This window comes from Emys orbicularis, chromosome 16, assembly GCF_028017835.1.
Source record: "Emys orbicularis isolate rEmyOrb1 chromosome 16, rEmyOrb1.hap1, whole genome shotgun sequence".
Taxonomy (NCBI): domain Eukaryota; kingdom Metazoa; phylum Chordata; order Testudines; family Emydidae; genus Emys; species Emys orbicularis.
The window spans coordinates 2,324,289-2,338,436 of record NC_088698.1 but is presented as its reverse complement, the minus strand read 5'-3'; positions in this window follow the sequence as shown (position 1 = coordinate 2,338,436).

Below are 14,148 nucleotides of genomic sequence, written 5' to 3'. Positions count from 1 at the left end.
TTACCTTTTCCTCCATCCCTCCTTCCTTTCTCTTCATCTCTTACTTCTTTTGTCCTTTCTCCTGTTCCCCTCCCACCACCAGGAGGTGTGAGTGTGTGTGTGTGAGTGTGTGTGTTGCGTGTTGCGGGGGGTGCTCTGCATCTCCCATTGTGGGGGGTCCACCCAAGAAAGTGGGGCTGAAATAGTCCTCGGATAGTGATCCCTACTGGTGACCTGGGCCTTCCTTTGGGCTCTCTGGTGAGAACTCTCAGCCTCCCGCCCCTCAGTCTCTACCCTGATTGGTTGAGCAGGGGGTTATTGTCAGGGAGGAGACTCAGGTCCTTTTTGTTCTCTTTTAAGAACAAGTAAATAAGTCATAACCAGTCATCTGTTTGACGAATTTTGCTGCTTCTCTACATGAATTGTCTCTGCGCAGTTCATGAACTGTTGTTGGTCTGGAGCTCATTTGAGAGCACTTTATTCAGGCTCTGGCTTCGGCAGGGATGGGGAGGGACCAAAAAGGCTGGTTAGTGAGAGGCTGCCTTGACCCCAGACTCACGCCTGCTCCCCGCTCGGTTCCAGGCTGTCCAGGCTCCTGAGGAGGTTCAGGAAGAAGGCTCTGCAGATGGCCCCAGAGCCTGAGGGAAGCAGCTGCCATCTTCCCCAGGAGCAAAGCGGCTTCTCCGTCCCTGCTGGCAGGGAAGGAGCTCCCGGCCGAGCGAGGAGGTGGAAGTGCCCAGCCTTCTGGCAGAGGAAAGCCGCTCCTGGCGCAGGCGCTGAGGTGAGAGAGCCACCAGCCAGGCCGAAATGGAGCTGGCCCAGGATGCGGCTGGGCAGGCAGGACCCAGCCCAGAAGGGGAGCCGGGCAGGGTGGCTCTGGGGCTTGTTGTGTGGGAAGCACCGGCCCCAAGAGCCCAGCCCTGATTCTCAGCAGGAGGCATCGCCCTGCCTAGTCCCTGAGGACCTTCCAGCCTCCCCAGGGCAGGAGGTGGAGGATCCCTGTCGCAGCACCAGCAGCTCGGCCCACTCCCCAGGGGACAGCAGCAGCACCTGGGACTCAGGCAGCAGTGAGGCCGATGGGCGTTGCTGCTTTGTTCCAGGTGAGGAGCCAGGCTGGGCTCAGGGAGGGGTGAGGAGGGGGCTGTGAACACCCTGGGCCACGCACTCGACCAGTACTATGGGGGCGGGTCCCCAGCCCAGGTGTCTGGTCTGAGCCACGTGAACCCCACTGACACTAGATGCTGCCATCCTGTGGCTTAGCATTAGTGTCTGGGATGACTTGGGGCAAGATCTCAACCTCCCCGCAACCCACTTCACTGCTGCCAGAATCCCTCCTGCCCCCCCTGCTAGAGCCGCCTCCCTGCCCAACCTGGGTGGGGGTGGAGAAGAGGGTTCTGAGAACTTGAGCTGTGGAGGTGGAACAGCTGTCAAGGGCACTGAGGGGGAGGTAGCAGGAGCTCACCCTACAAGGAGGGGGGTTGGCACTGGAGGTTACTAGAAAGGACAAGAAGACTCCATTCTGGGGTTCAGGAGGTGAATTCATCCCTCAGTGGTGGGCAGGTGCTGGGTGGAAATACTGCTGGTTCCAGGTGCCCTTAATTCCCCCTGATTCCTCGGGGCGTTTGAGTCTCTGACAGGTTCCCGTTCCCTTGAAGCAGAAGGACGTCACGGCCAAAGTGATGCACCAGCTCCACATCATCCGGCACTTGCGCCAGGTGCCTGAGACACTGCAGGGGCTGTGCCTCTGAGGCCATCAGCAACTCCCGCTCCCTGCTGCAGGTACTGCTCTGGCTCACTGTAAATGGGGAGCTAGTGGAAGGGGAAATGGAGCCCCCTGGCACTCACTAAAAGGGAAAGTGGTGGATTCTCCATCTCTTGATGTCATTGAATGAAGACTAGATGCCTTTCTGGAATGTGTTTCCAAAAAAGTAACTGTTGTGCTATACAGGAAGCCCATGATATGCAGGGGGTTAGATGAGATGCTCTAAAGGTCTCTTCTGGCCATAAAGTCTACTAATTTTGGAAAAACTGAGTGTAGCATTGGGAGCAGCCTCTGATGTTTTACTGTCTAGCCGGCTTGCTTCCTAGAATGAACACGCATTGAGTGGGGTGATCCACAGAGAGTAGCTCAAACCTTCAAAGTGTCAGGCCAGCAGCAGGACATTAGCACTTCAGGGGATGGGTGGGTGTGGCAGTGACATCACAAAGGCCTTTTGCAGGACCTCAGCCTATTGGTCAAAGGTGTTAGGGAGGTGGTGACCTCACAGAGAGATGCTGACATCAGCCAGGCAGGACAGGGGCGCAGGGCCAGGGAAACCTCAGAGACCCCTGTGGCTTTGCTTCAGCAAGTCTCCTTCTCGAGGTCTCTCTTTGAGGACTGAGAGAGTATTAGGGTTCACGTATGTGAGTGCGAGCAGGTGCCTCTTTCGAGTTTTCTCCTTTCCTTTTACTGATTTTACTAGAAAACAGACTTCCCTGTTTAGAAGGTAAGAGCCTCCAAGAGGTTTTGGAACCTGCTCAGTCTGATCCATCTGGTGCCAGCTGAATTCTAGGCATGGAAAACACTAGTTTAAGGTGGCAGAATTTTATACCCTCCCTGGGATTTTGTCCCGTAGAATCACTGGGGACATTAGGGTTTGTCCTTTTCGATTTACCTTTTCCTCCATCCCTCCTTCCTTTCTCTTCATCTCTTACTTCTTTTGTCCTTTCTCCTGTTCCCCTCCCACCACCAGGAGGTGTGAATGTGTGTGTGTGAGTGTGTGTGTTGCGTGTTGCGGGGGGTGCTCTGCATCTCCCATTGTGGGGGGTCCACCCAAGAAAGTGGGGCTGAAATAGTCCTCGGATAGTGATCCCTACTGGTGACCTGGGCCTTCCTTTGGGCTCTCTGGTGAGAACTCTCAGCCTCCCGCCCCTCATTCTCTACCCTGATTGGTTGAGCAGGGGGTTATTGACAGGGAGGAGACTCAGGTCCTTTTTGTTCTCTTTTAAGAACAAGTAAATAAGTCATAACCAGTCATCTGTTTGACGAATTTTGCTGCTTCTCTACATGAATTGTCTCTGCGCAGTTCATGAACTGTTGTTGGTCTGGAGCTCATTTGAGAGCACTTTATTCAGGCTCTGGCTTCGGCAGGGATGGGGAGGGACCAAAAAGGCTGGTTAGTGAGAGGCTGCCTTGACCCCAGACTCACGCCTGCTCCCCGCTCGGTTCCAGGCTGTCCAGGCTCCTGAGGAGGTTCAGGAAGAAGGCTCTGCAGGTGGCCCCAGAGCCTGAGGGAAGCAGCTGCCATCTTCCCCAGGAGCAAAGCGGCTTCTCCGTCCCTGCTGGCAGGGAAGGAGCTCCCGGCCGAGCGAGGAGGTGGAAGTGCCCAGCCTTCTGGCAGAGGAAAGCCGCTCCTGGCGCAGGCACTGAGGTGAGAGAGCCACCAGCCAGGCCGAAATGGAGCTGGCCCAGGATGCGGCTGGGCAGGCAGGACCCAGCCCAGAAGGGGAGCCGGGCAGGGTGGCTCTGGGGCTTGTTGTGTGGGAAGCACCGGCCCCAAGAGCCCAGCCCTGATTCTCAGCAGGAGGCATCGCCCTGCCTAGTCCCTGAGGACCTTCCAGCCTCCCCAGGGCAGGAGGTGGAGGATCCCTGTCGCAGCACCAGCAGCTCGGCCCACTCCCCAGGGGACAGCAGCAGCACCTGGGACTCAGGCAGCAGTGAGGCCGATGGGCGTTGCTGCTTTGTTCCAGGTGAGGAGCCAGGCTGGGCTCAGGGAGGGGTGAGGAGGGGGCTGTGAACACCCTGGGCCACGCACTCGACCAGTACTATGGGGGCGGGTCCCCAGCCCAGGTGTCTGGTCTGAGCCACGTGAACCCCACTGACACTAGATGCTGCCATCCTGTGGCTTAGCATTAGTGTCTGGGATGACTTGGGGCAAGATCTCAACCTCCCCGCAACCCACTTCACTGCTGCCAGAATCCCTCCTGCCCCCCCTGCTAGAGCCGCCTCCCTGCCCAACCTGGGTGGGGGTGGAGAAGAGGGTTCTGAGAACTTGAGCTGTGGAGGTGGAACAGCTGTCAAGGGCACTGAGGGGGAGGTAGCAGGAGCTCACCCTACAAGGAGGGGGGTTGGCACTGGAGGTTACTAGAAAGGACAAGAAGACTCCATTCTGGGGTTCAGGAGGTGAATTCATCCCTCAGTGGTGGGCAGGTGCTGGGTGGAAATACTGCTGGTTCCAGGTGCCCTTAATTCCCCCTGATTCCTCGGGGCGTTTGAGTCTCTGACAGGTTCCCGTTCCCTTGCAGCAGAAGGACGTCATGGCCAAAGTGATGCACCAGCTCCACATCATCCGGCTCTTGCGCCAGGTGCCTGAGACACTGCAGGGGCTGTGCCTCTGAGGCCATCAGCAACTCCCGCTCCCTGCTGCAGGTACTGCTCTGGCTCACTGTAAATGGGGAGCTAGTGGAAGGGGAAATGGAGCCCCCTGGCACTCACTAAAAGGGAAAGTGGTGGATTCTCCATCTCTTGATGTCATTGAATGAAGACTAGATGCCTTTCTGGAATGTGTTTCCAAAAAAGTAACTGTTGTGCTATACAGGAAGCCCATGATATGCAGGGGGTTAGATGAGATGCTCTAAAGGTCTCTTCTGGCCATAAAGTCTACTAATTTTGGAAAAACTGAGTGTAGCATTGGGAGCAGCCTCTGATGTTTTACTGTCTAGCCGGCTTGCTTCCTAGAATGAACACGCATTGAGTGGGGTGATCCACAGAGAGTAGCTCAAACCTTCAAAGTGTCAGGCCAGCAGCAGGACATTAGCACTTCAGGGGATGGGTGGGTGTGGCAGTGACATCACAAAGGCCTTTTGCAGGACCTCAGCCTATTGGTCAAAGGTGTTAGGGAGGTGGTGACCTCACAGAGAGATGCTGACATCAGCCAGGCAGGACAGGGGCGCAGGGCCAGGGAAACCTCAGAGACCCCTGTGGCTTTGCTTCAGCAAGTCTCCTTCTCGAGGTCTCTCTTTGAGGACTGAGAGAGTATTAGGGTTCACGTATGTGAGTGCGAGCAGGTGCCTCTTTCGAGTTTTCTCCTTTCCTTTTACTGATTTTACTAGAAAACAGACTTCCCTGTTTAGAAGGTAAGAGCCTCCAAGAGGTTTTGGAACCTGCTCAGTCTGATCCATCTGGTGCCAGCTGAATTCTAGGCATGGAAAACACTAGTTTAAGGTGGCAGAATTTTATACCCTCCCTGGGATTTTGTCCCGTAGAATCACTGGGGACATTAGGGTTTGTCCTTTTCGTTTTACCTTTTCCTCCATCCCTCCTTCCTTTCTCTTCATCTCTTACTTCTTTTGTCCTTTCTCCTGTTCCCCTCCCACCACCAGGAGGTGTGAGTGTGTGTGTGTGAGTGTGTGTGTTGCGTGTTGCGGGGGGTGCTCTGCATCTCCCATTGTGGGGGGTCCACCCAAGAAAGTGGGGCTGAAATAGTCCTCGGATAGTGATCCCTACTGGTGACCTGGGCCTTCCTTTGGGCTCTCTGGTGAGAACTCTCAGCCTCCCGCCCCTCAGTCTCTACCCTGATTGGTTGAGCAGGGGGTTATTGTCAGGGAGGAGACTCAGGTCCTTTTTGTTCTCTTTCAAGAACAAGTAAATAAGTCATAACCAGTCATCTGTTTGACGAATTTTGCTGCTTCTCTACATGAATTGTCTCTGCGCAGTTCATGAACTGTTGTTGGTCTGGAGCTCATTTGAGAGCACTTTATTCAGGCTCTGGCTTCGGCAGGGATGGGGAGGGACCAAAAAGGCTGGTTAGTGAGAGGCTGCCTTGACCCCAGACTCACGCCTGCTCCCCGCTCGGTTCCAGGCTGTCCAGGCTCCTGAGGAGGTTCAGGAAGAAGGCTCTGCAGGTGGCCCCAGAGCCTGAGGGAAGCAGCTGCCATCTTCCCCAGGAGCAAAGCGGCTTCTCCGTCCCTGCTGGCAGGGAAGGAGCTCCCGGCCGAGCGAGGAGGTGGAAGTGCCCAGCCTTCTGGCAGAGGAAAGCCGCTCCTGGCGCAGGCGCTGAGGTGAGAGAGCCACCAGCCAGGCCGAAATGGAGCTGGCCCAGGATGCGGCTGGGCAGGCAGGACCCAGCCCAGAAGGGGAGCCGGGCAGGGTGGCTCTGGGGCTTGTTGTGTGGGAAGCACCGGCCCCAAGAGCCCAGCCCTGATTCTCAGCAGGAGGCATCGCCCTGCCTAGTCCCTGAGGACCTTCCAGCCTCCCCAGGGCAGGAGGTGGAGGATCCCTGTCGCAGCACCAGCAGCTCGGCCCACTCCCCAGGGGACAGCAGCAGCACCTGGGACTCAGGCAGCAGTGAGGCCGATGGGCGTTGCTGCTTTGTTCCAGGTGAGGAGCCAGGCTGGGCTCAGGGAGGGGTGAGGAGGGGGCTGTGAACACCCTGGGCCACGCACTCGACCAGTACTATGGGGGCGGGTCCCCAGCCCAGGTGTCTGGTCTGAGCCACGTGAACCCCACTGACACTAGATGCTGCCATCCTGTGGCTTAGCATTAGTGTCTGGGATGACTTGGGGCAAGATCTCAACCTCCCCGCAACCCACTTCACTGCTGCCAGAATCCCTCCTGCCCCCCCTGCTAGAGCCGCCTCCCTGCCCAACCTGGGTGGGGGTGGAGAAGAGGGTTCTGAGAACTTGAGCTGTGGAGGTGGAACAGCTGTCAAGGGCACTGAGGGGGAGGTAGCAGGAGCTCACCCTACAAGGAGGGGGGTTGGCACTGGAGGTTACTAGAAAGGACAAGAAGACTCCATTCTGGGGTTCAGGAGGTGAATTCATCCCTCAGTGGTGGGCAGGTGCTGGGTGGAAATACTGCTGGTTCCAGGTGCCCTTAATTCCCCCTGATTCCTCGGGGCGTTTGAGTCTCTGACAGGTTCCCGTTCCCTTGAAGCAGAAGGACGTCACGGCCAAAGTGATGCACCAGCTCCACATCATCCGACACTTGCGCCAGGTGCCTGAGACACTGCAGGGGCTGTGCCTCTGAGGCCATCAGCAACTCCCGCTCCCTGCTGCAGGTACTGCTCTGGCTCACTGTAAATGGGGAGCTAGTGGAAGGGGAAATGGAGCTCCCTGGCACTCACTAAAAGGGAAAGTGGTGGATTCTCCATCTCTTGATGTCATTGAATGAAGACTAGATGCCTTTCTGGAATGTGTTTCCAAAAAAGTAACTGTTGTGCTATACAGGAAGCCCATGATATGCAGGGGGTTAGATGAGATGCTCTAAAGGTCTCTTCTGGCCATAAAGTCTACTAATTTTGGAAAAACTGAGTGTAGCATTGGGAGCAGCCTCTGATGTTTTACTGTCTAGCCGGCTTGCTTCCTAGAATGAACACGCATTGAGTGGGGTGATCCACAGAGAGTAGCTCAAACCTTCAAAGTGTCAGGCCAGCAGCAGGACATTAGCACTTCAGGGGATGGGTGGGTGTGGCAGTGACATCACAAAGGCCTTTTGCAGGACCTCAGCCTATTGGTCAAAGGTGTTAGGGAGGTGGTGACCTCACAGAGAGATGCTGACATCAGCCAGGCAGGACAGGGGCGCAGGGCCAGGGAAACCTCAGAGACCCCTGTGGCTTTGCTTCAGCAAGTCTCCTTCTCGAGGTCTCTCTTTGAGGCGTCATCGTGGATAGTTCTCTAAAGATGTCCACGCAGTGTGCAGAGGCGGTCAAAAAAGCAAACAGGATGTTAGGAATCATTAAAAAGGGGATAGAGAATAAGACTGAGAATATATTATTGCCCTTATATAAATCCATGGTACGCCCACATCTCGAATACTATGTACAGATGTGGTCTCCTCACCTCAAAAAAGATATTCTAGCACTAGAAAAGGTTCAGAAAAGAGCAACTAAAATGATTAAGGGTTTAGAGAGGGTCCCATATGAGGAAAGATTAAAGAGGCTAGGACTCTTCAGTTTGGAAAAGAGAAGACTAAGGGGGGACATGATAGAGGTATATAAAATCATGAGTGATGTTGAGAAAGTGGATAAGGAAAAGTTATTTACTTATTCCCATAATACAAGAACTAGGGGTCACCAAATGAAATTAATAGGCAGCAGGTTTAAAACAAATAAAAGGAAGTTCTTCTTCACGCAGCGCACAGTCAACTTGTGGAACTCCTTACCTGAGGAGGTTGTGAAGGCTAGGACTATAACAATGTTTAAAAGGGGACTGGATAAATTCATGGTGGCTAAGTCCATAAATGGCTATTAGCCAGGATGGGTAAGAATGGTGTCCCTAGCCTCTGTTCGTCAGAGGATGGAGATGGATGGCAGGAGAGAGATCACTTGATCATTGCCTGTTAGGTTCACTCCCTCTGGGGCACCTGGCATTGGCCACTGTCGGTAGACAGATACTAGGCTAGATGGACCTTTGGTCTGACCCGGTACGGCCTTTCTTATGTTCTTATGTTCTTAGAGTATTAGGGTTCACGTATGTGAGTGCGAGCAGGCGCCTCTTTCGAGTTTTCTCCTTTCCTTTTACGGATTTTACTAGAAAACAGACTTCCCTGTTTAGAAGGTAAGAGCCTCCAAGAGGTTTTGGAACCTGCTCAGTCTGATCCATCTGGTGCTAGCTGAATTCTAGGCATGGAAAACACTAGTTTAAGGTGGCAGAATTTTATACCCTCCCTGGGATTTTGTCCCATAGAATCACTGGGGACATTAGGGTTTGTCCTTTTCGTTTTACCTTTTCCTCCATCCCTCCTTCCTTTCTCTTCATCTCTTACTTCTTTCGTCCTTTCTCCTGTTCCCCTCCCACCACCAGGAGGTGTGAGTGTGTGTGTTGCGTGTTGCGGGGGGTGCTCTGCATCTCCCATTGTGGGGGGTCCACCCAAGAAAGTGGGGCTGAAATAGTCCTCGGACAGTGATCCCTACTGGTGACCTGGGCCTTCCTTTAGGCTCTCTGGTGAGAACTCTCAGCCTCCCGCCCCTCATTCTCTACCCTGATTGGTTGAGCAGGGGGTTATTGACAGGGAGGAGACTCAGGTCCTTTTTGTTCTCTTTTAAGAACAAGTAAATAAGTCATAACCAGTCATCTGTTTGACGAATTTTGCTGCTTCTCTACATGAATTGTCTCTGCGCAGTTCATGAACTGTTGTTGGTCTGGAGCTCATTTGAGAGCACTTTATTCAGGCTCTGGCTTCGGCAGGGATGGGGAGGGACCAAAAAGGCTGGTTAGTGAGAGGCTGCCTTGACCCCAGACTCACGCCTGCTCCCCGCTCGGTTCCAGGCTGTCCAGGCTCCTGAGGAGGTTCAGGAAGAAGGCTCTGCAGGTGGCCCCAGAGCCTGAGGGAAGCAGCTGCCATCTTCCCCAGGAGCAAAGCGGCTTCTCCGTCCCTGCTGGCGGGGAAGGAGCTCCCGGCCGAGCGAGGAGGTGGAAGTGCCCAGCCTTCTGGCAGAGGAAAGCCGCTCCTAGCGCAGGCGCTGAGGTGAGAGAGCCACCAGCCAGGCCGAAATGGAGCTGGCCCAGGATGCGGCTGGGCAGGCAGGACCCAGCCCAGAAGGGGAGCCGGGCAGGGTGGCTCTGGGGCTTGTTGTGTGGGAAGCACCGGCCCCAAGAGCCCAGCCCTGATTCTCAGCAGGAGGCATCGCCCTGCCTAGTCCCTGAGGACCTTCCAGCCTCCCCAGGGCAGGAGGTGGAGGATCCCTGTCGCAGCTCCAGCAGCTCGGCTCACTCCCCAGGGGACAGCAGCAGCACCTGGGACTCAGGCAGCAGTGAGGCCGATGGGCGTTGCTGCTTTGTTCCAGGTGAGGAGCCAGGCTGGGCTCAGGGAGGGGTGAGGAGGGGGCTGTGAACACCCTGGGCCACGCACTCGACCAGTACTATGGGGGCGGGTCCCCAGCCCAGGTGTCTGGTCTGAGCCACGTGAACCCCACTGACACTAGATGCTGCCATCCTGTGGCTTAGCATTAGTGTCTGGGATGACTTGGGGCAAGATCTCAACCTCCCCGCAACCCACTTCACTGCTGCCAGAATCCCTCCTGCCCCCCCTGCTAGAGCCGCCTCCCTGCCCAACCTGGGTGGGGGTGGAGAAGAGGGTTCTGAGAACTTGAGCTGTGGTTTGGAGGTGGAACAGCTGTCAAGGGCACTGAGGGGGAGGTAGCAGGAGCTCACCCTACAAGGAGGGGGGTTGGCACTGGAGGTTACTAGAAAGGACAAGAAGACTCCATTCTGGGGTTCAGGAGGTGAATTCATCCCTCAGTGGTGGGCAGGTGCTGGGTGGAAATACTGCTGGTTCCAGGTGCCCTTAATTCCCCCTGATTCCTCGGGGCGTTTGAGTCTCTGACAGGTTCTCATTCCCTTGCAGCAGGAGGACGTCACGGCCAAAGTGATGCACCAGCTCCACATCATCCGACACTTGCGCCAGGTGCCTGAGACACTGCAGGGGCTGTGCCTCTGAGGCCATCAGCAACTCCCGCTCCCTGCTGCAGGTACTGCTCTGGCTCACTGTAAATGGGGAGCTAGTGGAAGGGGAAATGGAGCCCCCTGGCACTCACTAAAAGGGAAAGTGGTGGATTCTCCATCTCTTGATGTCATTGAATGAAGACTAGATGCCTTTCTGGAATGTGTTTCCAAAAAAGTAACTGTTGTGCTATACAGGAAGCCCATGATATGCAGGGGGTTAGATGAGATGCTCTAAAGGTCTCTTCTGGCCATAAAGTCTACTAATTTTGGAAAAACTGAGTGTAGCATTGGGAGCAGCCTCTGATGTTTTACTGTCTAGCCGGCTTGCTTCCTAGAATGAACACGCATTGAGTGGGGTGATCCACAGAGAGTAGCTGAAACCTTCAAAGTGTCAGGCCAGCAGCAGGACATTAGCACTTCAGGGGATGGGTGGGTGTGGCAGTGACATCACAAAGGCCTTTTGCAGGACCTCAGCCTATTGGTCAAAGGTGTTAGGGAGGTGGTGACCTCACAGAGAGATGCTGACATCAGCCAGGCAGGACAGGGGCGCAGGGCCAGGGAAACCTCAGAGACCCCTGTGGCTTTGCTTCAGCAAGTCTCCTTCTCGAGGTCTCTCTTTGAGGACTGAGAGAGTATTAGGGTTCACGTATGTGAGTGCGAGCAGGCGCCTCTTTCGAGTTTTCTCCTTTCCTTTTACTGATTTTACTAGAAAACAGACTTCCCTGTTTAGAAGGTAAGAGCCTCCAAGAGGTTTTGGAACCTGCTCAGTCTGATCCATCTGGTGCCAGCTGAATTCTAGGCATGGAAAACACTAGTTTAAGGTGGCAGAATTTTATACCCTCCCTGGGATTTTGTCCCGTAGAATCACTGGGGACATTAGGGTTTGTCCTTTTCGTTTTACCTTTTCCTCCATCCCTCCTTCCTTTCTCTTCATCTCTTACTTCTTTTGTCCTTTCTCCTGTTCCCCTCCCACCACCAGGAGGTGTGAGTGAGTGTGTGTGTTGCGTGTTGCGGGGGGTGCTCTGCATCTCCCATTGTGGGGGGTCCACCCAAGAAAGTGGGGCTGAAATAGTCCTCGGACAGTGATCCCTACTGGTGACCTGGGCCTTCCTTTGGGCTCTCTGGTGAGAACTCTCAGCCTCCCGCCCCTCATTCTCTACCCTGATTGGTTGAGCAGGGGGTTATTGACAGGGAGGAGACTCAGGTCCTTTTTGTTCTCTTTTAAGAACAAGTAAATAAGTCATAACCAGTCATCTGTTTGACGAATTTTGCTGCTTCTCTACATGAATTGTCTCTGCGCAGTTCATGAACTGTTGTTGGTCTGGAGCTCATTTGAGAGCACTTTATTCAGGCTCTGGCTTCGGCAGGGATGGGGAGGGACCAAAAAGGCTGGTTAGTGAGAGGCTGCCTTGACCCCAGACTCACGCCTGCTCCCCGCTCGGTTCCAGGCTGTCCAGGCTCCTGAGGAGGTTCAGGAAGAAGGCTCTGCAGGTGGCCCCAGAGCCTAAGGGAAGCAGCTGCCATCTTCCCCAGGAGCAAAGCGGCTTCTCCGTCCCTGCTGGCAGGGAAGGAGCTCCCGGCCGAGCGAGGAGGTGGAAGTGCCCAGCCTTCTGGCAGAGGAAACCCGCTCCCGGCGCAGGCGCTGAGGTGAGAGAGCCACCAGCCAGGCCGAAATGGAGCTGGCCCAGGATGCGGCTGGGCAGGCAGGACCCAGCCCAGAAGGGGAGCCGGGCAGGGTGGCTCTGGGGCTTGTTGTGTGGGAAGCACCGGCCCCAAGAGCCCAGCCCTGATTCTCAGCAGGAGGCATCGCCCTGCCTAGTCCCTGAGGACCTTCCAGCCTCCCCAGGGCAGGAGGTGGAGGATCCCTGTCACAGCACCAGCAGCTCGGCCCACTCCCCAGGGGACAGCAGCAGCACCTGGGACTCAGGCAGCAGTGAGGCCGATGGGCGTTGCTGCTTTGTTCCAGGTGAGGAGCCAGGCTGGGCTCAGGGAGGGGTGAGGAGGGGGCTGTGAACACCCTGGGCCACGCACTCGACCAGTACTATGGGGGCGGGTCCCCAGCCCAGGTGTCTGGTCTGAGCCACGTGAACCCCACTGACACTAGATGCTGCCATCCTGTGGCTTAGCATTAGTGTCTGGGATGACTTGGGGCAAGATCTCAACCTCCCCGCAACCCACTTCACTGCTGCCAGAATCCCTCCTGCCCCCCCTGCTAGAGCCGCCTCCCTGCCCAACCTGGGTGGGGGTGGAGAAGAGGGTTCTGAGAACTTGAGCTGTGGTTTGGAGGTGGAACAGCTGTCAAGGGCACTGAGGGGGAGGTAGCAGGAGCTCACCCTACAAGGAGGGGGGTTGGCACTGGAGGTTACTAGAAAGGACAAGAAGACTCCATTCTGGGGTTCAGGAGGTGAATTCATCCCTCAGTGGTGGGCAGGTGCTGGGTGGAAATACTGCTGGTTCCAGGTGCCCTTAATTCCCCCTGATTCCTCGGGGCGTTTGAGTCTCTGACAGGTTCTCATTCCCTTGCAGCAGGAGGACGTCACGGCCAAAGTGATGCACCAGCTCCACATCATCCGACACTTGCGCCAGGTGCCTGAGACACTGCAGGGGCTGTGCCTCTGAGGCCATCAGCAACTCCCGCTCCCTGCTGCAGGTACTGCTCTGGCTCACTGTAAATGGGGAGCTAGTGGAAGGGGAAATGGAGCCCCCTGGCACTCACTAAAAGGGAAAGTGGTGGATTCTCCATCTCTTGATGTCATTGAATGAAGACTAGATGCCTTTCTGGAATGTGTTTCCAAAAAAGTAACTGTTGTGCTATACAGGAAGCCCATGATATGCAGGGGGTTAGATGAGATGCTCTAAAGGTCTCTTCTGGCCATAAAGTCTACTAATTTTGGAAAAACTGAGTGTAGCATTGGGAGCAGCCTCTGATGTTTTACTGTCTAGCCGGCTTGCTTCCTAGAATGAACACGCATTGAGTGGGGTGATCCACAGAGAGTAGCTCAAACCTTCAAAGTGTCAGGCCAGCAGCAGGACATTAGCACTTCAGGGGATGGGTGGGTGTGGCAGTGACATCACAAAGGCCTTTTGCAGGACCTCAGCCTATTGGTCAAAGGTGTTAGGGAGGTGGTGACCTGACAGAGAGATGCTGACATCAGCCAGGCAGGACAGGGGCGCAGGGCCAGGGAAACCTCAGAGACCCCTGTGGCTTTGCTTCAGCAAGTCTCCTTCTCGAGGTCTCTCTTTGAGGACTGAGAGAGTATTAGGGTTCACGTATGTGAGTGCGAGCAGGCGCCTCTTTCGAGTTTTCTCCTTTCCTTTTACTGATTTTACTAGAAAACAGACTTCCCTGTTTAGAAGGTAAGAGCCTCCAAGAGGTTTTGGAACCTGCTCAGTCTGATCCATCTGGTGCCAGCTGAATTCTAGGCATGGAAAACACTAGTTTAAGGTGGCAGAATTTTATACCCTCCCTGGGATTTTGTCCCGTAGAATCACTGGGGACATTAGGGTTTGTCCTTTTCGTTTTACCTTTTCCTCCATCCCTCCTTCCTTTCTCTTCATCTCTTACTTCTTTTGTCCTTTCTCCTGTTCCCCTCCCACCACCAGGAGGTGTGAGTGAGTGTGTGTGTTGCGTGTTGCGGGGGGTGCTCTGCATCTCCCATTGTGGGGGGTCCACCCAAGAAAGTGGGGCTGAAATAGTCCTCGGACAGTGATCCCTACTGGTGACCTGGGCCTTCCTTTGGGCTCTCT